General features: G+C 40.4%; 1 long non-coding RNA gene across 1 annotated transcript in view; it reads right to left on the bottom strand.

The window, feature by feature from the left end:
- Positions 1-1357: 1357 nt before the first annotated feature.
- The window catches only part of LOC120758505 (uncharacterized), a 39045-nt gene continuing 15578 nt past the window's right edge, over positions 1358-24824 (bottom strand). Inside the window, exon 2 of the long non-coding RNA XR_005702919.1 lies at positions 1358-1795. This is a non-coding gene — a long non-coding RNA (uncharacterized LOC120758505). The remainder of the gene's footprint in view (positions 1796-24824) is intronic.

Raw genomic sequence — 24824 nt, 5'->3', positions numbered from 1 at the left:
AAAAACAAAAGGGAGAAAATGGATGTCTCCTGTGCTACAGGGAAGTTTCAGACCAGCAGATCTGCCCAGGTCCAGAAAGGCTGGAACTTTCTGTAGACACCCACAGTGGAGTCTTCCAAGCAAGCAGATGGGGTGGAGCTCCCATGTATCAGAGGCACTGTGGTACCTACCCAAATACGTTCACAGCACCCGTGGTGCTTCTGGATCTAAGATGGCAATAAAAGGCACTCTCAAATTCAGCACCTGTGGCCTTTTCACTCAGTTCAGAGACACTGAATCACATACTATATGTCCATTCAAAGTGAAATACAAGCCAAGAATAAAACCACACAGGTTTTTACACACTGCCCTCACCCCACCACACTGGTATTTTCCAAACTCCCAGCCCAATGAACACACATGTCCACAGGCTTTGAAGGTCCAGACTCCATACTGCAATGCATATCCTCTTTACTTTCTCTGTTACCATCTAGATCTGACTTTGGTTTGCTTAATAGTTTTAAATGCCTTCTTTTTTTTTTTTTTTTTTTTTTTTTTTAATTTAAAGGAGTAAAGCAATTTCCTAAAAGGTACTTAAGTCACAATACAAAAATAAATTATCTATGCAGGATTTAAAAGACACTCTCTATTCTGTAATGCTTTATGATTTAGTCATTGGAATGGAGAAGGGACAATGCCACAGTCAAAGCATAGGATTGATACTTAAGAGACAGGGTCTTTACTCTGACTGTTAGAAATACCCTCTGTGATTCTAAGCACATTCTCCAAATTTTTTGGCTGAGTTTCCATCAGTGATCCATCATATACAACCAGGACCTTCAGGCTGGATACTTAGATGCCTTACACTCTGCATTCTGGAAATCTAGAGGTTTTCCTTTATAATACCTCAGATGCTGCCTACCCCATAACTGATGTTTTCAAAGGAAGTGAGAGTGAGGTGGGAGAAAATAGTTCAGAAATCAGAGCATTCAAGTTGTAAACTGGGGTTGGATTTCAAATCCCGAGGCTTAATTTGTTAATGGAAACATCTGACAGGGAAGTGTTCGGGATACAATGGGTTATTTCTTACATTTTTCTCTCTCAAGTTTGCTTGCCCCAAAACCCATGTTCACGTACCCGTCCCTGTGAGGTCAACCTGAAGCTGTCGTAGTTATGGCAGGATTAAAACTGAAATAGCCTCACTTTGCAGCAGACTACCTTTGACTTCAGCATGGGAAAGTAATACCAACAACCCCTTTTAGGCTGACAGTTCTGCCTCATGTAACAGGAAGTGGTATCTACAGTGCTCACAGTACTCATCTATCACACCGGTTCCTCTAAAGCGGACGCACAGCAGAGCACAAAGCAGGAGCCAAAGAGCTTTTATCCAGGTTTACTATCCACCCTGCTCTGCAAGGCAGCAGGACAGCAGAGCCGGGCTGAGATGATGGCAGCAGTGCCCCATCTCCTCCTGTGAAAGGCGCCGGGCACCGATGCAGAACTGACTGCAGGCAGCGGCGCAGCAGAGGAGGAGCCAAGACCTGGTGTGTGCAGTTACAGTGGATCCCTCCTGGCACAGCCAGATGCTGCTCAGATGCCAATGGCAGAAGTTCAGTGCTGCATCTAGAGCGAGGTTTGCTGAGGTGGGTCCAAACTGTAACACAGCTTTGCTGTCGTAAACTGTGGCCACAACGGGGAACTGTTCTGAATTTTAATGGCACAGTAAACTGAGTAGCACCTCCTCCACAGAGACAGAAACTGTGTGCAGAGGCTGTTGCCAGGCTATTTGGTTATCACTTTCTTCTGCTTTTGCCACCTGAACAAAATCAGACATGTTAGTCAGCATAGACACAGTGAATTATTTTCACCAGTAATTTCGTTAGTAGTGACTCCTGATGCCTTCAAATTTAGGGTATTTTTTTTTTTTTTTTACTCAGATAAAAATATTATAAAGTCCTCATTGTTTTTATTTCAAAGTTGTCTGAAAATGTATTTTTGAGAAGAGATGATCAGTAAATACTATTCATCAGAATTATTGTTTAAATTTAATCATTCTCCTTTCATAATTAAAAAAAAAAAAAGTAAAAAAGTCCAAGTGTGATCAGACACGTACACATCCTTATGATATCTGAACACACACGTACACATCCTTATGATATCTGAACAGACACGTACACGTCCTTATGATATCCTGTCAGGGCCCTGTTTCATAAGATTATACTGTCATATGACAACAAACCCATTTGTATCACAGGCTTCTTTTGAACAGAGAATGTGTTTCAGCAGTTTGGACTTCTATCTCATGGGTGGGTGTTTGTAAGAGAAAAGATATGAATGGGCCTATTTAAGCAAGTGGACAGATAGAATACATGGAATACAGCTCCGGTGTTTTGACAGGTGTGAAACACTCCTGAGCTAACTTTGAATGGGACACCAAGTACAAAATAGCAGGGACTGCAATGCCAAGAAAGCTTAGGGTAACATACAGGAACCCCAGCACGCCCACTGAAGGCTGTCCAAAATCCTGGAGCTGTTGAGAAGTCTCTGCTCTCAAGGCAGAGCCGAGCTGCCACTGAAACAAGAATTGGAGCTAACCTTGCAACAAAGATATTTAATTTACCTTTCCTGATATTCAATATTTGTGTAGAATATCTATGTTCTGTTCACTGCCGTGTCACCTGCTAGTTCTATGGTTTCAGCCACAATAGTTTCATACAGCTGAAATGTTTTTCCTGGCCACAAAAGTTTTGCCTTGCCCAGATAAAAATCCCCTCAAATGTTTATCTTGATCTCTTAGAATACTGGCCCAAGAAACAGGAATAAAAAAGTGCAGCTAACACAGCAAACAAGCAGAGAGGACTGAAAAAGGAAACTGGGAGGGGAAAAAAAAAAAAAAAAAAAAAAAAAAGTAAAGAACAGAGCAGTGAGTTACCTTCAAAGACATCAGAAGAATAGTTCCAGGTGCAAGAATAGAATGGTGTAGTGTGTGACTGTTTACTTTTGTATACATTAATAGAGGAGAGCCAGAACAATTCAATAGATGGCTTGTGTGTAATAACAGCACATCTGAAACTACGAGTAAAGAGAACATTATTAGGCCCAGTTATTGCCTGAAGAATTGTCCTTACCCTTGAGTTCCCTTTGCTAGCACCCAGTAGAATGGCATTTTGTCACCTCTCACATTCTTTGACAGCATATCCATGACTCCACAATATGTGTGGAAAGAAAAGTCAAGCTCATTGTTTCTAAATGCACTAAAACTGATGCCAGAAAAGTGAACTGTAGGGTATTTACATGCTTATTACAAAAAGCAAGAATTGGGCACCAGACAGCTAAGATCTATTTAGTCACTTGTCTAAGTCAGCATGATTTCTTTGAAATTTGGACAGATGCATGACACAGTTGCTGCAGCTCAACAAACAGCTGGCAATTACTTCAACTGCAGCAGAGCATCCACTCTGTGTCAAGAGATCCCAGATGACAAAGCAACCCAGACTGATGGGGCCCACAGGCTTCCAGCTGTGGCACAAGATCAGGAAAACTAAGTATTGTGCCTGACTGTAAGGATTAAAGACCTTTAACGGTCTGCTCGATGCCAGGCTTCATATAGATACTTCAGACTGTAATTCTACTTCCACAGAGGAACTGAGCACCAGCCTTGCTACATCTAGGCTTTCACATCTGCCTTGTTTCCCAGATTTTAGTTAGACAGGATCTCGGCTCCCTTGTTAGAGTTGGTTTTAAAGAAAGATGAATTGGGCAAGGTGATATAACTAGGTAAGATGCTGACTTATTAAAAAAAAAAAAAAAAAAAAAAGAAATAGGTAGATAGTTCTGTTACCTCACAGCGAAAAAGCCAAAAAAAAAAAAAAAAAAAAAAAAAAAAAAAAGCTGAAGCAAACTGCAAGATGATAAATTCAGAGCTGATAAGAAAGTTTTTATACCTATATATAGGTAATATAAGAATTTCAGCCAAACCCTACAGTCAGACACTGAATCTACAAGTTAGGCAAGACTCTACCAGGGTTTGCACATTTATAAAACAGACTTATGGTAACCATTTTTTCAAAGGGCAAGGACAACTAATTACATGTTCTCAGGCTCAGTATTTAGAGATCACATTTCAACAAGGAAGAGGCTCCTTTGAGGACCAGAATCTCACACATACTAATTAAAAGCATGCTATGCCTTCCCCTAGAGCACCCTATACTGACCACTGCTGGAGAAGAGGAACTGTCATGCTGAAGCAGATCTGGAAATGGATAAACTCCTGTGCTTGTCTCAAGGTAATGTTCAGGTCTGTGGTCAGGTAGTGAGGGGTTTCAGAGAGCTGCAGACTAACTGCAGCAACATCATCAGGGCAGGGATGGGCTGAAATGAGGGCTTGAGCCCTGGACAGGGTGAGGGAAATCCCTTGGGGAAGTTGGGCATGGCCATTAGTGCCCCCAACACCATAACAACTTACAAAAAAACAACAAAAAAAATTTAATTACTCCCAGTTGCTAAATAGTTTTTCTATGACCAACTCAAATGCGGCTTCCCAAGTTGCACTCAAAAATAAACATTCATCAGCTTCTATGAATAAAATCTCTATCTCTTTCAAAGGGTGGAAGCACTGGAGTGGGAAAAGCAGACAGACCCAAACTCTGCTCTTGGTCCTCCTAATAACCTGCAGAGGGGAGGTCACTTGTCCTCAATTTTACCATTTTAGAACAGGGGACAATGAAACAGTCCACAGCTACAAGCAATAAGCTTTACACATGGCCACAAGAAGTAGGATAATTTTGTATCAAGCCATTTTGGAAACTTTCAGAATTGAGTTTGAGAGAGTTGTTTTGTTTGCTAATATATGCTATATATTTGGGTTAATTTCAAGCTAATTCATACCCAGGCTCTGTTAGTTGCCAAGAGTCCAAACAATACAATTCTGGGAAAGAGAGAACTATCTCCTCAATGCATTTGTAATATTTTAAGAATATGTAGAACAGTTTATCTGTGTCTACATGACATTGTTAAGGCAAATATGACAAGCCTATCTAGAACTGGATCTGTGCAAGCAGTACCCCTAACAGAGAAAGATTAAAGGTGAATATATGGTCAAAGTACCCAAAGTACAGGGTAGATTGTTTTGGCCTTGTTTTTAATCAGGTAACTCCACAATTTAGCACAATTATGTCCTTCCATATACCAAGTGCTGTTATCTTAGGAGCCAAGCAGTAATCAAAGAAAATCTCTGCTCCGCTGATTTCAGAGTAGGGGTTTTTTTCACATACATTATTTACAGACTATCATACGTATTACATGGGTCGTAAGAACAGATGTTGTCACTGTTCCAAGGATCTAATAAACACACCTAGCCATCAAAAACAACCGAAGCTGGAAAAAAATTCTTAAAGCACTGCTTACATCCGTAGCTGATAATTATAGGCAGCTTTTCTGAATAAACAACCCATAGCTTCAAAATTAATTTCCAAGTGAAATCAGATAAAAAGACAGAAGTACCCCTTGGGCGTGAGAACCATCTCTGTTCCTCACAGACATACAGCATGAGGAAAAAGATTTAGATGAGAAAAATGGAAAGGGTCTAGTCCAGTTTCACTGGTGTTAATAAGAGTCTTTCCATTGACTCCACAGGGCTAATATGGCCAAAGACAGCAGTTAGCAAGAAGGCCTGAAAAATGTAAGCACTGGATAAAAGATATGATGGATAAGGGCAGATTGGGCTCGAATTACAATAAAGTTAGGATAAGGTTGGACTTTCACAAATAAAGTATTGAACTGATTGCAGAGAGGGTCTCTCATATTTCACAGCCAAAAAGATGAACATTAACTTAACTTTATGTCCTTCTTCTAAATCAAACTTTGGGGAATATACAATACTATTGACAATTACCCTCCTAGAAAGGTCTGAACTCCAATTGCTCCAAGTACCTTCACCACTTATTGGCCTGGAATTTTATTATAAATACTAGAAGCAATAATCCCTATTGAAACTGTGTTATCATGATATCAAGAGGTTGGCTTGCATGGATTATTTGGTCACTGTCTGCCAGGGAGGTAGTCAGAAACCAATTAAATCTGTCTGGCCGTGCTGACATTTTACTCAGTGTTCATCAAGTCCTAAATTTCTGTAAGTGTACATTAAATTTTGACCTGCTGAGAGTGAAGGGAGGGAAAAAAATTCAGTACCTTAAGTCTCTTCTGTATCAGGTTGAAATTTTTGTTTAAAATCAAGCCTGATCAGTTCCCTAACATGGGTAAAAGTCCTGTGTAAAAGGCCATGTCACTCTCCATTCCAATGGCCAGAAGCCATCGTTTCCACAAGAAACAAAAGCAACTAAAAGCTTTAAATCCTATCCCATTGTAGGAACACAATTGAATTCTCTTGCCAACATGAGGACAGAGTATACATAGTCACTGCATAGGACTGACAGTCTGTGTGGGAATTACTGAAGTCTAGCTGCAAGATTTCCATATACAGGCATTTCCTGCCACGAGAACATTGCAGTACTAAGTCAGCATCCAAAGTAATCGAAAGAACAAAAAGAAAGCCTCTAAAACAGGGAGAAGGGAAAAAATTATACACAAAGATCACTTCACATATTCAATACAGGCATTTAAAGTGGGGGATATCAAGGTCATATTGTGCAGCCTTTTTTCAGGCACATCAATAGGAGTGTGTTTTTAAAGTAAAGCCTGAGGCAGTATCTGACCTTTTTTTGATTTTATTTTCTTTTTCCTTTGGATAAGATGATTGTGAGATGCTGCCCAAGAACAGAACTATAGGGCATACCAAACTCAAACACACATTTGAAAATGAGTATTATCCATGTTTCAAAGTATGGTCACAAAGGAACTTATGAGTATCAGTAAAAGAGACAAAAGATTCTTCGCTCCATAGTCTGATAGTATAAAAATAATCTAACCTTGCTATAAACAAAGCAAGGAGAGTTTAATTAATCAGCCATTACATCAGTCATGTTTTAAGTGAACACACCAATTCTCATGGAGGTTTGATGGTCTTCCAAACTGTTAAATTAATTTTGTGGTGACAAGTGAACTAATACAGATAATGCTCTGATGCAACCCCGTCCACCTACCTCCCAAGAAATCTTGTTTAATATAGAGAAGAGAGGTGTAGGCTGTGACTGTATCAGCTCCAAAATCCAGCTCACCCTTGTGACCTTGAATCCTGTTGCTCAACGCATGGAGAGCAACAAGATCTCCCTAGAATTGTCATGATGGAGAGCATCTCCTTCTTCCACAAACAGTTTAGGCTAAATACCTTTGTGTTTTTATATACACAGACATCTGAGAAATAAGCAGCCATCATCCACGTCAACTCCCCTTCTATGTTGCTTCAGAACGATCCCACTATAAAGACAAGAACTATTGAGTCTGCAATGATTTTCCACTGTTCTCTCACTTTCCTTTTCCCATGTCTAATGACCTACAATTACATTACATGTAATTATAATTAAAAGCAAGCAAGCAAACAAACAACAAACTATAACAAACTACACTAAAGCATTTGCTTTTCTATGTACCCAGGTGGTACACCTGTGCAGGGAAGCTGTCTGTCCCAAACCTAGCTCTGATGTTGTTGTACAGCACTAATATAACACTTAGTAGCCGTTCCATATACTTCCCATATCTCACCGCTACCATTATTCATCACTGCTTCATAATATTAATTACAGTGTTATAAGAACAGCTCTTAAAAGCGATGCAACCGGCACCGGAAAATAACTGTGTGCCATTGCAAGTGGTGTACATTGATACCTATTTTGGCTGAGCAATTATTTGCTTGAATAAATGAACAAAGCCTCGCTTCTTACAATGTGTTCTTAGAACAACTTGATTTTTACTGAGTTTTCTGTTTTCAGCTTCTCCTAGAAGAAAGCAACTTTGAAAAGCATATTAAAACAATCACAGCACGCAAGGAATTAGGAAGCCCTCTATCTGAGTGCTGGCCTGGGCTTGGTGCCCCCCTCTAGGGGCACGGCTGCCTGGTGCAGCGTGGGATTCACGCACGTCTAACATCTCCCTCTACTGGCTAAAACCCCAGCAATGCTTTCATTTCCAGGCAGGAAGGTTTTACCTGAAGTGAGAATCCCCCCATCAGGTCAACTGCCTTCCTCTAGTTTTTACACACTTGTGATCTCCCTCTGCCACCCTAAAGCAGACAGGTTTGCGTGATGGGTCAGGAGATGATGAATGAGGCACAGTTCTGCTGAAACCCTAAATCCTTGATGATAAATGCCTTAGTGGGATGCCAAAGGCCTCAGTGAAATTCCTTGAAGACAAGCAGACTTAAGCAAGTTCAGTAGGACCTTTCTTGGGAGCCCAGGACTAAAGGGGCTTTGCAACTACAGCTGCTTTGCAGAAGCTTTCATCTTGGATTCTGAACAATGTCTGATTTAGCAATATTGATTATTAAATGGTTTAGAAAGCTGTGATCTTAATGGTGAACTTAAGTCTCTTAAGTAAAAATCAGAGTCCATTAAATATGGATGTTTTACCAAACCTCAGTTCTTCACTCTTTGATGACCTCTGAAACCATAACTCGGTGTTATCCCACACTAACAGCATTTTTGTATCTGTGCTGTCTTCTAATGCTCAATAGCTGAGAGAACTGATGAAAAATTATCTTGATACATTCCGAGAACAAGAAAGGCTTACCTGTGAACTCACTCCAGATGGAAAGGCATGGCAGGGATGCTCTGTGAGGAGAATTTCACCACAGTGCACCTACACACACATTCTCTTTCCAGCAGTGCATTAAATGCTTCCTCACACTCTGGAGTACTGATGGTTTTAGCAGAGCCTTTAGGCTACGACTAGTAGTCTACAGCTAGGATTAGTAAGCTGCAATTCCCATGCAGTTCCCATAGATTCCAACACCAAATGGCATTAAGCTGAGATAAATACATTCTAAAGTTAACCTTCTCTTTTTTAAGTTGCTGTCAGAGTTGCCCATGTAGATCTCCTGTAGTCAAGAAAAACTGAAAATATGATCCATTCCATTAAAAATGGAGAATTCACTTTGTACCAACCCTTCTAAAGTGTGGCCTGCACTACAGATTCTTCATATATAGGCTACAGACACTAATATTTTTCCTGCTACAGGACTGTAAAGTTCAACAAATAATTAAAAAAATTGTTTCTATTATAATTAACACAATTGTAAAGAAGGCAAATAAAAGAAAAATTAAGTTGTTCATAGCAAGGAAGAATTACATCCTTTCCTTTCTTCTCCGTCTTTTAAAAGACTTTTTAATTCACCATTTCTTCCCTTTTATTTCCCTTCTTCTTTTGTTTGATAAGCTTTTTTTAAATTTCCCTTCCCTGCATCCTGTGTGCAGGGCGAAACCATTCACACAGAATTCATCACAGGAAAACAAACATAATATCTCGCTCCCATATTCCCACGAGGGAATTAACTGAAATTACCAGTTCTTGAGAAATCGGCAGAGAAAAAAAGCAGGAGAAATTACTATAGCCAAGTTGTCAGGGAAACTGTTAGCACACTGGCAGCTCAGGAAAATGGGCTATTTGAAACACTTTCTACTAAGTACCCAAGCAAACTATAGGATTGTTTGTGGGGACTGGAGGCATACAAAGCCTGAAAGCATTATTGCCCTTGAAAGGCTCAGTAACTCCTGGCTATTGTGGGTGAGCGCCCAGAAGAATGGACGCTTACTACCTTTTCAGCACAGACATAGAATTCTATGAATAGCACTTGGCTAATTCCCCCTTTGTGGAAGTCTTTAGGAAGCTTTTCATTGTATAGCCCATTCTATAGAACTCCTAAAGCCAAAAGATAAGAGCTTTCTAAGGAAATTGTCCGGTTCTAAGTGGGCTTTTTAAAAATTTATTTGTGCCCAGCCCTGTTACATTTCCTTTGCTACTCAAGGGGCAGCAATTATCACAGCGAGCAGCAGACAGACTTTTGTGACAGAACTTCATTGCTTTCAGTCCTGCATGAGTACATGAAAGGACAGCACTCTGCCAATTCCAAACGCCCAGGCAGATTCTGTAAGCCGCACCTAAGTCACAGAGCTAACGTGCAACACAAAGCTGTGATCACCAGTTCGACGCTCCCCTGAGCTCTGTGTTAGGGAAAGCTTCAGACTGTGACACCACCTGAACTTAGGGCACGCTGGGAACCTGCTGCCGGGCTGAGAGGCTCCAGCAGCCCTCCCTACACAGAGGCACTCAAACCCAGATGATGTCTTGTTTTGCTGTGCTACTACAAAGACATGCAACTACAACTATGGCTGGGAGAACAAAAGATGAGAGCTAGAGCGGGGGGGTGTGTGTGGGTGTGGGTGTGGGTGTGTGTGTGTGTGTAATAACTGCACCTGAAGTCGTATTTTTTTGAGGAGAGTAATGCAGATAAAGAGAAAAAAGCAACACACCTATGCCAACCAAACTTTCAAGTTGACCTTGTCACGAACAACTGACCAGTCAGAGCAAGTACATTAACTGTGGGCCAGGGTAGACAGAGGAAAGAAGGACACGAAGTCCTGGCTTTAGCCTGACCCAGGACTGCAGTGGATATGTAACAAATAAGTAAATAAACATGTTTTATATCATATGAGGAGACACCTTAGTCAATTGATAGTTAAAGTTGTGGAGCTCTCGTATCCCCAACATCATGTTTCAGAAGCTTAAAAAGCCTGTAGCAGATTTCCCATTATCATTCCATTCACATGGATCAGATAGAGACCCATGATCAAAAATACACAAGGCAGTTTGGGTTATTCCAAACATGATCTGTACAAGGGTGGGGGGGAAAAACACCAAGAGATAAAAACTTACTGACAACAATAACAGGTTAACATCAGAGTAAAAACTGATATTTCTGGGGCCATCCCAAGGTTTTTTTCCCCATTTCTCCTCTTTCAGGACTATTGCCTATGCTATATCATGCTTAACTCTATCAGTAGTTAGTTGATTACAAATTTTGAAGCCTGCTAAAGACAAAGTTTTGTGACCTGATTTTACCTTCTGTTTCACAGGTTATGGAAAGTTTCCTGCATGGCTTACTCATAGAGTATTCAGGTATTCCTCTTTCTCGGATTACTCAATTTGCCTGTGTGAACTACAAACCTACCAGCCCTGGAGATCCATCTAACTTGTACCTACTTATCCTCCTCAAAAGTGCTTGCCATCTCTGGCTCCCTTTTACCTTAGAGCGTGAGGATGTGCACGCACATATACAAGGTGTGTTAAGAGGTTAAAAGGGTGAATTTGTGCTGGGAGCATCATGTAGATGATTGGAGGCTCAGCTTGGCACAAGAAAAAAGGCCAAGGCATGCTAGAATTTGCAGACACATATTCCTCAAGTTGCTTGAACTGTACTTGGCTCTCAGACTCCTAGCAAAGACCACAAGACTGAAGGTGACTGTGTTCATACAGAGAATTGTTAAGCACGTGGGTGCACACACCACTGATTCCGTGCACATCTGAGGCCCTGCCATCAAGGGCGCTTTGCCATGTGCATTCCTCCCTATACAGGGCTTCCCCTTCCCCTGAGAAGGAGCAGCCATTACATTCAGATCATTCATTTCACTGGCTATAAACCTCCAGAGCAGAGCAGCCTAGCCTGCAGTTTTGCCTTTCTCTGCTCTGAGGAAAAACGTTCATTGTAGTTCTCCAGGCTTCCAAGCGCATTTTGGAGAAGTACTGGGGCTAAAGAGGCATGGGAAAAAGAGTGAAATCCAAGTCTGTAGCCCCAAGGGCAAGAAGGGATTGCACAGCACTGTCTGGACAGCCTGCCCGCAACATTTGGCTCTTCCCAGCAGTGCTTACACTCACCTTCCTTATAAATTAACCTGCTCAAGCCACCTTTGCCAAACCTTGAAAGAGCGAGAAGACCCCTGCAGCAAAGTCCCACTTCTATGAAAATTGCCCTGTCGCAAACAATTGGGAAGGATAAAGGATACTCTTGCAGAGACTGGGACTCTGATTCAATTCAATTCACAACTCAGTTTCCATAGCGAGACAGAGAAAGGCAATCTGTGCCTCAACAATTGATGCATAACAGGGAAACAGTGCAACCTTTCTCCCAAAGACACCTTTTACTGGTTTGCCAAACTTGGCTCTGTGGTTACTGATGCACAGTATAATCCAGGAGGACTTTGAAGTATCTGAACCAGCTCTTGAGATTAACTTTAAGAGTGGAAGACAGTACCTTGGCCCAGTTAGCCCAATAAAACATAGGGTCTGTCCTATAGGATGCCACCTTTTTCTCACTACCACCAGTCTCAAGACCCTTGAGAGCAGAACGAAGTTGGCAAATGTCCCTGGCACAGGGTTACAAGCCACATATAATGCTCCTCAAATCTCTTGGTGAATGAATGATCCCTCTGGCAAATGTAACACCCTTTCTCTCACTGAAAACACCACCACTCTATTCTGGCACTTCTCTAGAGAAAGAGAAAAACATTGCCATATGGAGTTGAGGAGAGGGTGAGTAAAAAGAGGAGTGTGGTGTCCTTGGAGAACAGAGGTTGTGCAAATAACACAAGTCATGGTTACGAAGAGAAACATGGCAGGTGAGCTAGGCAAAGGAGGGGTACAGAATTTCAAAAGGATCACAATAACAGAAAAACGTTAACATTGGTATATAATAATACTTAATATTACATGTATTTGGCATTGCAAAACCCCTACACCATCACAAATAGCATTACAGGATAGCACAAGGCCATGTGCACACATTAACATGCAGGCATGTCATTCCCGTTAGCTTTAATAGGAATTATGCATCTGACTAGGGTTTGGTAACATTTTACCTCCATGCATGCCCCATGAGCCTGCACTGAAGTACAGATTAATTGAGACAGTGTCTGTCCAGAGGATGTTAGGTGTTGGAAAAGAAGAGCATCACCACATCTGGGAGCTGCTAGCTCCAAACCCATGCTGTGTCTTAAACATACAATAGTTTTCAAAGTTGGTTTTGTCTTCTCTGTTCCCTAATGGTATCACCAACTTCATGTTCTAGCTTGTGTTAAGCAGCACCCTATTCACAAGCAGTAATTTTGCAAGAAATTGAGGTGATTTCAGCATATTTCTAGGTATTGAAGTAGGTTTAGCAAGTATCAAACTCTGAAGTAAAGTAGATAATAGGCATTAATCACCCAAGTAAATCCATTAGTCAGCTGCACAGCATTCATGGCTGTTCCTGCACCTACAGCATCAATGAAGTCAGAATGAAACATCAGCCTTCTCCAACTTGCTATGGCAAATCCATGTTACTTGAGTGAAATAAAAAATTCCAGCCCCGTGATCTCCTCCTTCACTTTTGCTAATTACTTTGGTACAGAGATTTCAAAACCATTTTTATGCCACAATAAAAACGTAATGGCTCATCTAGCCTGAAGAGGCATAATTACTACAAATATATTTGCAATGCAGATAATGATTCTGAATAGCATGCTTCCATGGACAAAAGCTAAAAGGAGAAAGCAGAGTGATGATTGCCACCTGACTGCCAGTCTTCTAAAGCAATGCTCCCTCCAAGAATATCAGCACTGCTGTCTAAAAGCTAATGTACCTAAAAGTATGTGTCCCAGGCCTCACTTAATATTTGCTCTTTCCTCATATTATCAGTCAAAGTGATGTATTTTCAGAGGGTTGGGGAGTTTTTTCATATATTTCAATTTTGCTGTAAGCAAAGAGCATTAGAAAAGGGCTCACTAAATAAATATATTTCACTATGGAAAGTCAAATGTCAGTCAGCTGTTCACCACCATGGAAATAGCTGTTCAATACTTATGCATATTTAATGCATTGCATATCTAGATTGATAGCTAGAAATCTCCACAAAATGAGGTGTGGATTGATATGTTTGTAATTAGTTTACATATACAACTGGATTTATGAATACCATTCCATTATACTGAAGGCAATCTCCTTAGATTCCTAAAATCACAAAAAAAGTTCTATACATGGAAAATAGATCCACGTTCTTCAAATTCCCTATTTAAACTATCCCTGTTCATGAAATGCAAGAGGTAAATTTGAGCAAGAAGGGAAGACTAAATTAAAACAAAAAGTATTGGTTCTCCTTTTGTACGTTATGGGAAGAAAAAAAAAAAAAAAAAAAAAAAAAAAACCCTATGAAATATGGAAAATAGACTCATCTTAGTGAAGAAAGTGTTCTGGAACTTTAAAGTTCTACTAATAATTAAAATGTTGAGGTTGAATGGATTCTGAGGAGCCCAGACAGGTATTTCTGTCAAGCCAGTCATGATGGCATTTCTCCTAGTCACAGGGTCCAGGAAGATTTTACCTTAAAAAGACCACAGCAACCATCTGAAGAACAGCCTCTGCTGCAAAGTTACCTGCAGCACTGCATGTACACTCCGTGTACTTCAGTGCACACCAATTCAGAAAGCAAATGTTGCCCTTCCTGCTCCAAAGAGCCAAAAAGGTAAGAACAGCAGAAAAGCAAACTCTCGTGTAATACATTTGCTCTTGCTGAGCAGCTGGAAATTTGAGGCACTTCCAGAGCTCCTTCCTCCTGTGAGGTGAAATCAGAGCTGAGGAGACAGGACACCCATCATGTCCATCACTGTCTAGCAAAGAGACACGAGCATTTCCTGACACCGCACACTGTTGCAAAGCCCCCCAGCAGCTCACATCTGCCGACCACCTACCTTGGAGCCAAGGCCTTGGGGGGCACTAGAACACAGGAATGGGGAGCAGCAGTTTGCACTGCTTCCACATGGCCCCCATCTGCTCCCAGCTGACTCTGCACCACCCCTGACCAGCGCTGGCCAGCTGCACCAGGGCTGCACTGGGAACCACACCGGGGCCTGACCCAAGTTACACATAACCACCTGCAGCCAGCTTGTTTTCCAGACAAATCAGTCTGCTGATCCTGACCCATGACTCCATCCCACATGCTGCTGTAACAGCACCACTTCTAGGGGCATGTGGGGAGGGTGGTAAAAAGAACAAACACACGAAAATACCTGAAAACAGGAGGTATGCATGCCATCCCATTGCCAAAATAAGTAACTTAGTAAGAAAATAGCTTAAAGCCCGTTCTTGAAGAGGTAACATGTCTGAATTCCTGAATTATGAGCCTTACTCCTTCTCCTCCATCAATCCCTCTTTTCAAGAAATCCATGAGTCTAAGCTTACTAGCCATATTTTGAAAACTGTTTTCTCACTTGCTGTGAGGGTTAAGTAACCACCCTCACATCATCCCTCTCTCTCAAGCACACAAAGCCATCCCCAGTGCCATGCCAGGTGGGTTAACTTGTTAGGGGGACTAGTTCATGTTTGAAATAATTGATCTTGCCAGATTCTTTTGATACTCCTATTCTGTCTCAAGCAAGAACTCAGAAACTATTGAAAACACACAGAGACATGGACAGCGAGCAAAAAAGAGAACAAAAAGGAAAAAGAAAATGGACAAACAATGAACATGCTTGAATCTGAAATTAAAATGGGTTTGTTTCCAGGTCTTGTCCAGCTTTAATCCTGGATGATGTGTTTGCCTGAACCATTCTGTCCATTGTCAGCAAACAAATGGCAGTCAACAAACACTTCAATAGTCTTCTGAGTTATTTTTTTATGTTCCAGCTTCTTCACTGCAAAGTGTTCAAACCTATTTGCAATGATTTGATTTTGTTTCTAGTTTGAAGAATGTGATGACAGTCAGTGCAAGAAAGCTGTACAATAGTTAATATTGTGCAACCACTAGAATGATGAGAACACTGTTGTCAGTAAACATGGTCATTTCCCTAAAATGTATTTATCCAGTTATTAGGCTAGCTTAGTCCATGCTTGTGTGGACTGCTGGAATTACAGAATACTAAATCTTCAAAATGTTCATTTAATTCTATTGACAAAATAGCAAAAATGAAGCTGAACACCTCAGGTTCAGATGGGCAGTCTTGTATGAAGAGCACATTCTCCGGAGAGCAAATGGAAGATCTTAGCGAGCAAATGGAAGATCTTGGCTATCATATACAGCTTCATAAACCCTTAAGGAGATGGAACATTGTCTGTTCACAATTAAGTCAACAGCAAAGCCTCACTGGCATAAGAATCAGCACCAACATGAGAGCTGATCTGAAACACATGTCCCGGCCCTAGCAAGCTACCTTGACACAATGGTTCACCCTTAACTACTTCACTAGCAGCCTTTCCCACCTGAAAAGCAAAGGCAACTTTTAGTAATATATGTGCAAGGAAGAAAATCCGGAAATTCTACCTTGTAAAAGCTCTCTTTCCTTCCCACCCACTTGGAGCGGATTTTTTCTGCTTCTTGTCTCTGTCTCATTTTTAAATCAAACTCCTAGCAGCTGCTTATTGAAGACCTAAGTGGTGATTCCGGCTGGCTGGTGGCAGCTTTTTTTCTTTCAAAATAACAGACAGAGAAGGATACACAATAAGAAAGATTTCTTCACTGTTTCCAACACAGTGGATGAGTAATTCCAAAGGTATCAAGAATTTCTTCCATTTGCAGTATTGCTTTCTTCTGCTCTGTTTAGATGATATGACAAAGATCTAACTTAAGAGATATCACCGATGCTATACCACACAGAACAATCTCCTTTGCAAGGGGAAAGGATGTAATTAAATGTTCATTGCACATTATTCTTTTGCAATGGAGGTTTCTGAATCCATTTCAATAGTTTACCAAGATAAATCAAGGTAAACAAAACAAGATAAAACCCAAACATCTCCCCCCATAATTTATTCAAATGTTTAAACACTCTTTAAAAGATAACTTAGTTTGCTGCTGAGTGACAAGCAGGTGGCATATAATAACCATACACACAGGCTTTTCTCACTTTTAGGCTTTGATTTAGAACTCAGAGAAGATTCCAGGAGAAACAGCAAACTGCAACTTGCCACAAGTAAACTGCACTCTCAAAAGCACGCTACATCAGCCACAGCAATGGGTGGGATCAGAGAGTGTTGATGGTGATTTTCTGTGCTACATGAAAATGCATAGTCTATGTAAAGCTTATATCCCAGAGATCTGAATTTAGTTTTGATGTGCTGTTGATTTTGCTCACATTTGCCAACATTTGATAGAACTGCTGTTATTTACTTAATCATTACCACAGACCCAATACCAGCTGCAGATAAATCAACAAGAACATTCTTGTTATTCTGGCATGCCTTCTGTTAGCTCTCATAAAAGAGATTTCCATTCTTGCATGCCTAGGAATAAAAGTTCCATCAATCAGAATCATTCATCAGTTTTGTAATGCCCCTCTGCCTGACCTTCACTGCCTCATGCAACAAGCAATCTGCTGAGTCTTCTCCTGTAAAGGCGAAACCTATTCATCTAATCCACCAAACAGAAGAGGAGCAGTTGTCTTGGTCAAATTCATGGAAAAGGCACGCTGTGGTAGCTAACTGAATCCCAGGATCCACATCACCTAAAAGCTCTTTCCTTCCAGTACACAACAGGGGCAATATTGCAGTAATCAGACAAGCAGGCAGCTGACAACTGCAACAGATTAGGCCTGGTCATCTTTAGGCCAATGTTGTAATCAGAGGACTACAAGCAAGAATTATTTTAAAATTACATCCCTTAGATGCTGCTTATGATACAGCTTTTCAAGAACACTTACAGTAATATTCTCCCTTAGGAGAGGCAACATAGATTTTATTTTCCATTAACCTACAGCATCAGAAAACTTGGAGTTGGGTACAATATAAAAGAAGTATTAAATAAATTGAGTGACTTTGAATGTGCCTTTGGTGATTTAATCGTAGTGCAAAACTACTGCTGAGAGCAGGTTGATTCTATGTGGCCCTAATACAAAGACTACTCTGATCTGAGCTTTAATCATACATAAACAGCATCAGAAAGAGATTCTTTGTTGGAACTAATCCTTTCACACTTTGACTCACATTTTTCCTCAATCATCAGGAGACATGTAATAGATTAAACTATTAAATATTACTCTGGTCCAGACCTGTATCATAAATCCCCAAGACAACATTTTCAATTAAGACAGCCTCAATGCTCATTATCCAATACACCTATTTGGTTTAATTATTCTAGTCATGGAACTTGTTAAAATTAGGTGCCATAGCAACATCTGAATGATAGATTAGGACAAACCCTGGAATTATACAGCTCTGACTTTTTTCCAAACCTCTTCACCTTATTTTCGTAAATAGAGCCTTACAAAGGATCTCTTGAAATTGTTAACATTGCACAGATTTTTTCTATTAGTGGCATGAAACTACTGAAAAATGTATCATGAGAAAAGCAGAGGCACACAGATGGGGAAGTAGTGGTAAGAACTGGAAATAAGAACTAGAAAGGAACTGGAGTTTTTACAATGGTAAAAAAGATTCACCCTTTCAGTATTCATTCTGAAGAAATTTCAATTAGTTTGTATTTGGGGAGGAATATTAATTTCCTCATTTCCCATCCCAAACTGATTAACACCACAAGTGTTTCCCCAAAAACTTGCAATTACAGCAAGGAGGAATAGCACGAGAGCAGACTTTATTTTACTGTCTATGACTTTACAGTAATATATATACACCAGTTTGTCTCAATTTCTTCAAATATTCACTGACATCCATTCAGAGGTGACCGTCTAGCACCGACTAGTGCTAGAAAACAAGGAAATCAAGGAAAACAATCTCATGTTTCATTCTTTTAAAAACTTTCATGATTATTGCTTTTCTTTGTTAATTTTGTATCATTTTTTCCACTCTTCTAGATCCTTCATAGATGCTAATATGTTACAATATGCCTTAGCCCCAGACAGACACTGGGCACTCCCCAGACACTGCACCAGGAACCGCTGACTGTAACAAAATATGATCTCATTCTGCTTTTTTCTTACTGCTTAGCCAGTTCCCCATCTCATGCTCTTTCTCTCAGTTAAATGAATAATAAGACCCTGTGAGGAGCTTTGTCAAAGGATTTTTGAAACACGATCTCTCCATAAAATTTGCTGCAAAGATGCGGACTACACTAAACAGAAAAGGGATCAGAAGACAAACTGCCTGGGCATGACTCATTTTCTGACACACATGTAAGCTGTGCCTCGAGAAAGGCACAGAGACAGAGATCAAGATGCCTGTGATAAAACGGGGTCTGTAGTTTAACGACTGGCTCCAAGTAAGCTCCAAGCTTCACCGCTGTGAAAAGGAATTGTTTCTGCAAATCGTTATGCTGGCTCCCAGCAGACCCTCCTTGTCTAAGTCATTAAGACTCTGCCTCTTACCACTATTAGTCATGCTGAGTACTAATATTATTCATTATTACTCATGGTTTACTCTTTGAATAACCTCATTAATTTCAGTGAGAAATTTGCAGCAGGAGGTATTAGATAATCTAAGTATTTATATATGCATACATGACTAATTAAAGGGTATCAAATGAGATGACTGAGTTTTTACTGCTGACTAAGCTGATCCTTGAAACTCTAGACCCAGAAGTGAAAGTGTTTGTGGCTGCTGCTAAAGACGTGCTACATCAAGCTTTCAAAAGTACCTGTGGCAAAATCAGTCTTCACAGCAATTTTCACGCAGATACTGCAAACTTATGCCAGCCTTTCACCTCTGGGCTCTACTGTATAAAAGAGGCTTGGAAAGGGGCACTTGTCTGTCCCTCGGTACTTCCAAATAGCATATTAGTAACAAAATTGGGAAGCGGACTGTTTTAGTTTTGTTTAGAAAACACATACAGGTTTGTACCTCACAGACTACTCTTCCTGTTTTTTTGCGGATTCCACTGACATTGAAAACATTTCTCTTCTGCAGATCGTCCTCCATCCAAAGCTAGGGAGGAGAGAAAGTCAGTTAACCATTCATTATAAGATCAAACCGCACTTTATGTCCCTCTGAAGGCACCCTGTGTTAGGATCATCTGGGAGCAAAGGGCAGACTCTACTTAAAGAAGTGAAGAGCTCGTGTGAGCATCTCAAATCATCCAGGTTGTAGACTGCATGAGAGTTATTGCTTTTTATTTTTTAAAAAGGAAAGTTAATTTTCTCAGTGATTTCAGCACATTGCAAAACTTCATGTATTACAACATTAATCCTCTAATTATATTTTTAAAGAGGGAAATTCTTGTGATAACTTTTTACAGAAATAAATCGGGACAGCAGCGCAACAGGCAGGAGGAGACTGGAGGGGGATGCTGTCTGAAAACAGGACAATGAGTCAGAAAAGCATGACTGGTGTCTGCTCCCTGATAATTTCCTTCAAATGCTAAAGGAATTCCTTCTACGGGTGAGAATTATAACTTTTTCCTCTGTCCCCATGTCTTCCCCTCAGTCCCCTCCCCCAAGCGAAGTTTACCAGCACAGCCACACAGTCATCACCCATCCTGTTTTCTCACCACTACCCACCTCATCCCTATGAAAGCCAGCTGGATCAGGCAATGCCTGTGAAGCCAGGCTCCTAATCCCATCAGAGGAGGGTGATAGCAATCTGAAAGTGGCAAGGCGGAACACTTTCTAAATACTACCACCCACAGGAGAAATTGAACTCAACTGCCTACAGACTATGCAAATCTGTCTGCTCTCCTGGCCTGGAAAAGGAGCAGGAAAACAAGGACAGGATCAGACTGCGCCGTCCAGTGACAAGGCCTTGGAAAAGCAGACCCAGCCTTTCCCTAGCTCTGTGGAGCACACCTTGAATGTCAGCCCTGTACATTGACTTGACTCTGTCTCACGCACTGGACGTGGCTCACACTCCATCTTTGTCCAGAGCCAGGGTTAAACTTCATGTTCAAGGCAGAGCCACAGGCTGCTGTGACAGCTGAGGTGAGCTTAGTGGATGACAAAAATCTTACAGCTCTTTTGCCACCAGATCCCACTTACTGTGCTTCCATGTTCCACAAATCCTCCTGTAAGGATGCACCTGATCTACAAGGGCCCCTCTTCCACCCTCACAATGCTCTGCACCAAAAACCTTTCTCTGTCACACGCCTGGCTGCAGCATGTTTGAGAAGCGATCAGGACATGGCATCCTGGATGACACAACGCTGCCTGCTTCCTCAGATTGTAAACATGAACCCTCCCTTGCAGCTGGGGACAATTTTAGTCACCACAAGCTCTTGAAAAATAACAGCCAATGCACTCCTCTCAGAACTGGTGTTGTGTTTTTCTCTGATACAGACACATACTGAGGCTGGGGAAGGAAACATTTATCACCTCGTCCATGGTGGAGCCAGACTACAGGCAGGCACCACCTTATCCAAAGCAATTAATTAAATTATTCTGCCACTGACTGAGCTCTCAAATAGTTCCTCCCTATCAGATAGGCTTCTTCACACATGAGGAGTGGAGCTCTTCTCAGACTTACCACCAGAAGTACATTAAACTTATTGATTGCTAAAGTGTGTTTCTACACAAAGGCCAAAGCCAACGTGGGCCACAGTTACATACAAACTGTCCACCACTTCCTTTGAGAGCTCAGTCATAATTCATGATCTCAGAGGGATGGACCAAGGCTGACATACTTTAGCTTAAAAAAAAAAATAAAAACAATAAAAACAATTAAAATAAAATAAAATAAAAAATTCAGCTTTAGGGTTGCCAGTTCCACTAGCATAAGAACAAGAATCTGTTAGACAAAACCAGCAACTTCCACACCTGCAAAATTCAGGCCATATTATTAAGAATTTTGTCATTTCAGTTATATCATTCCAGCCATATCATGTAGAAAAGTCTGAATTCATGTATTTCTTTGTTGGAGAAATAGAGGAAACAGTCATTTACCTGCCACATAAGAATGTAGTGAAGAAATATTGAGTAACATCTCTCTCCCAGGTCATAAATCATCACACAAGTACCTAGGAGTATTAGGATTTAAACTTCTTTTTTATAAAAAGACCTCATCATATAATCTGTCTTCTATGTATACAGTAATGGCAATTCCCATGGACATGATAAAATTACCTGTTACAATCTTTTAAGAAACATGTTTCATCAGGGGTCCAATGGACAAATACTTGTAATGGAAAAAGAAAACAAAATGCCAAACCCACTTTAAAACTATTTCAGTTTTGATCATGAGGAGTGCTGGGTCAGTCCTGTGCCCAGCTACTGGGTAAGCATAAGGCAAATTGACTTCATTGACTTCAGTGGGAGAACAATAGGCCCTCGAGGCAATGCATTTTAAGTTACTGATATTCACAGGAATTTCCCTGCAAGCACAAATGTCATACAGTAACCACCGGGCAAGAATAAAATAGTGACATTATTATTAGTGCAGAATAATGGTTCGTGACCCTTGCACTGTGCCCTATAGTGCAAATATCACTACATTTATTAAGATATTTCTTTTCCTTGGTGTCTGAGGGTATGGATCACAGCAGGCAATATTTTTATTTCTACAATGACCTTTCAAAGCCCGCACAGCTAGATTATGTTATAGTAATGGTACAACCCAAAGGTCATGAAACATTATTCTGCCCTAGTAACTATCAGGGATGTGATGGGAGTTTGAAGAGGTATCTGTCCCTTGGGCAAGTTTTCCACCTCTGGAGACCTGGGTTCAATATTGGCCACACCAGTGACACACTGGAGGCTAAGAGTCCTCACTAACATTTCACCAGTTAACTGAAGGCTATGCTTTCTAACTTGGTGAAGTTCACTCTCTCTTTAGCTACTACTGAATCATCCAGACAATAATGTTAATATCAGAGGGAGTGAGAGCTAGTTTCTAAATGCAGAGGAAAATGCTGCCATCCTCTAACCAACAGACAACATGAAGCGACAAAACCAGCTTGAAGGTGAGGAGAAGGCATTATCCTGGATAACACTGACAAAAAAAGCTTCTAACTCGGCAGTGCACAGCTTGTTGGCAGCAGGCTACACTTGTGCTGTGACTGTCAAAACATTAGATTATGATGACAACATATTGTGTTAGTCCATACTTTTCAAAATGACACAAATCTAGAACAGTGGATGAAAAGCATAGCAAGAAAGAAAAAAGCTTTAAGAGCATTTTGTGTGAATTTGTATAGCCGATAGGAAAGTGAACAGCAACACTGGCTAATGGGTACAAATGCCTGCAAAATATGTGTATTTTCATCAAAATGTCATTTAGGGACATGAAAAGTGACAATGGGAAAAAAAAAAAAAAAAGTAAAATCCAAGGCTCAAAATCACATGGAAGACAAAAAAAAAAGCAGCAATGAGACAATGAGGAAGCAGAAGCTGGTGCATCCACTAATGAGTTCAAACTCCTGTTGATTCACACATGAGGAACACAAGGTGAAGTAGTTGCAACAGAAAGAACAAGATTCCTAGGCATGACACACGAATTAGAAAACCATTCACCTCCTTTGTTTCAGAACACCCTGTTCTGGCACTGCCACAACATGTCACTTTGAAACCAAAATGGCATTGAGAAGAATTACACAAACATGGGCATGTGGTTAACCCTGCTGGGGCTTGTTGCTGTGATGTAACCACCTGATTTTTTAAACCGGTGTTTTGCATGCCAGGATTATACAATTTTTTTTTTTTTTTTTTTCCAATTTTTAGCCTCCAGGCCTTAATTATATCTGTGTTTTGCTGGTACAACAGCATTTTATGCTGTATAACTGTAACAGAACACCACCATGTCAGGTCTGTGCAACAGTAAGTGCACTGCATGGTTCTCCTCACACGAAGCTGATACTGAAAACATCTTAAATATTCCTACTGTGAGAGAAACAGGAAAGAATTGCACTGAGAGAAATGAACCACTGACAATTTCACAACAATTTTAGGGAACAAGAGGAATGCGTTTGGGGACTAGATTTTTGCAAGGTTACCAGGAGGATTCCATCTATTTTTTATTTTTTTCCAATTTGTTCTTTAAAAAACCCAAAAAACCAAACCAAACAGAAAAAAAAAAAGGCACATAATTTTCAGGGAAAATTACCACAGACTTTTTTTTTTTTTTTTTTTTTTTTTTTTTTTTCCCCTAACAAAGATTGGGCATGCCTGGTGAATGTCATATTCGATTTTCTCAAGTTAGCAAACAGGTTTTGTGGCACGAACCTGCCCTCTGCTGGAAGTACAAGAAATTGGTAAATACAAAAGAGAATCGCAATGTATTTCCAAAAGGAGGGGGTGTGTGTGTGGGGGTGTGTGTGTGTGTGTGTGTGTATGTGTGTGTGTGTATGTGTGTGTATATATATATATATAATTTTTTTTTTTTTTTTTGGTACACAAACAGCACTTCTTCACATTATATGCTATCTTTCTTGGAGTGAAAATGAACTGATTTCTCAAAGTCAATAATCCAGTTTATTCAATGCTACAGAACAACAGCTCATCCACCAAGAGAACCTTACTAATCCTGCATAAACCTAAGTCTATGAAGGAAGGCAAATGCTGGTACAATGAAGAGGAAGCACTGACATGATAACAATATGTACGTCTTCCTTTCCTTGTGAAACTAACCTCTAAACGGCACATCTGCATCTCACCTCTGGGAATATTAAATCTTCTTCTAATATTGTCATTCTCTATAAACTTTGAAAATCACACCTGTCATTGCTGTCTTGTCCCATTCCTGTATATTACCAATCATCTTTTGCCTTAAAAAGAACCAAAAACCTGCTTTGATAGCCCCAGCATATATTCTGTATTCCCATATACAAAGATCAATGCATACTAAATAGACTCTTAAGTCACTTCAGCCTGATACAAACACATCACTTTTCATTTAAACAGAATAACCTTGTTAAAACTCAATCTCCTTGCAAATAAAGGACCAGTCAGTCCAAATGAATGAGAGTGACCAGCCTTTCCTCCCTGAAAAGCTGCAGGTGTAGAATGTTTGTAAATACATGGTTTGTAGGTACCATTCACTTATTGCAAAAGAAAAGCCCT

Source organism: Hirundo rustica, chromosome 1 (genome assembly GCF_015227805.2).
Source record: "Hirundo rustica isolate bHirRus1 chromosome 1, bHirRus1.pri.v3, whole genome shotgun sequence".
Classification (NCBI taxonomy): Eukaryota; Metazoa; Chordata; class Aves; order Passeriformes; family Hirundinidae; genus Hirundo; species Hirundo rustica.
The sequence above is the reverse complement of the archived record's forward strand: the minus strand, read 5'-3'. Positions and strand labels throughout refer to the sequence as shown.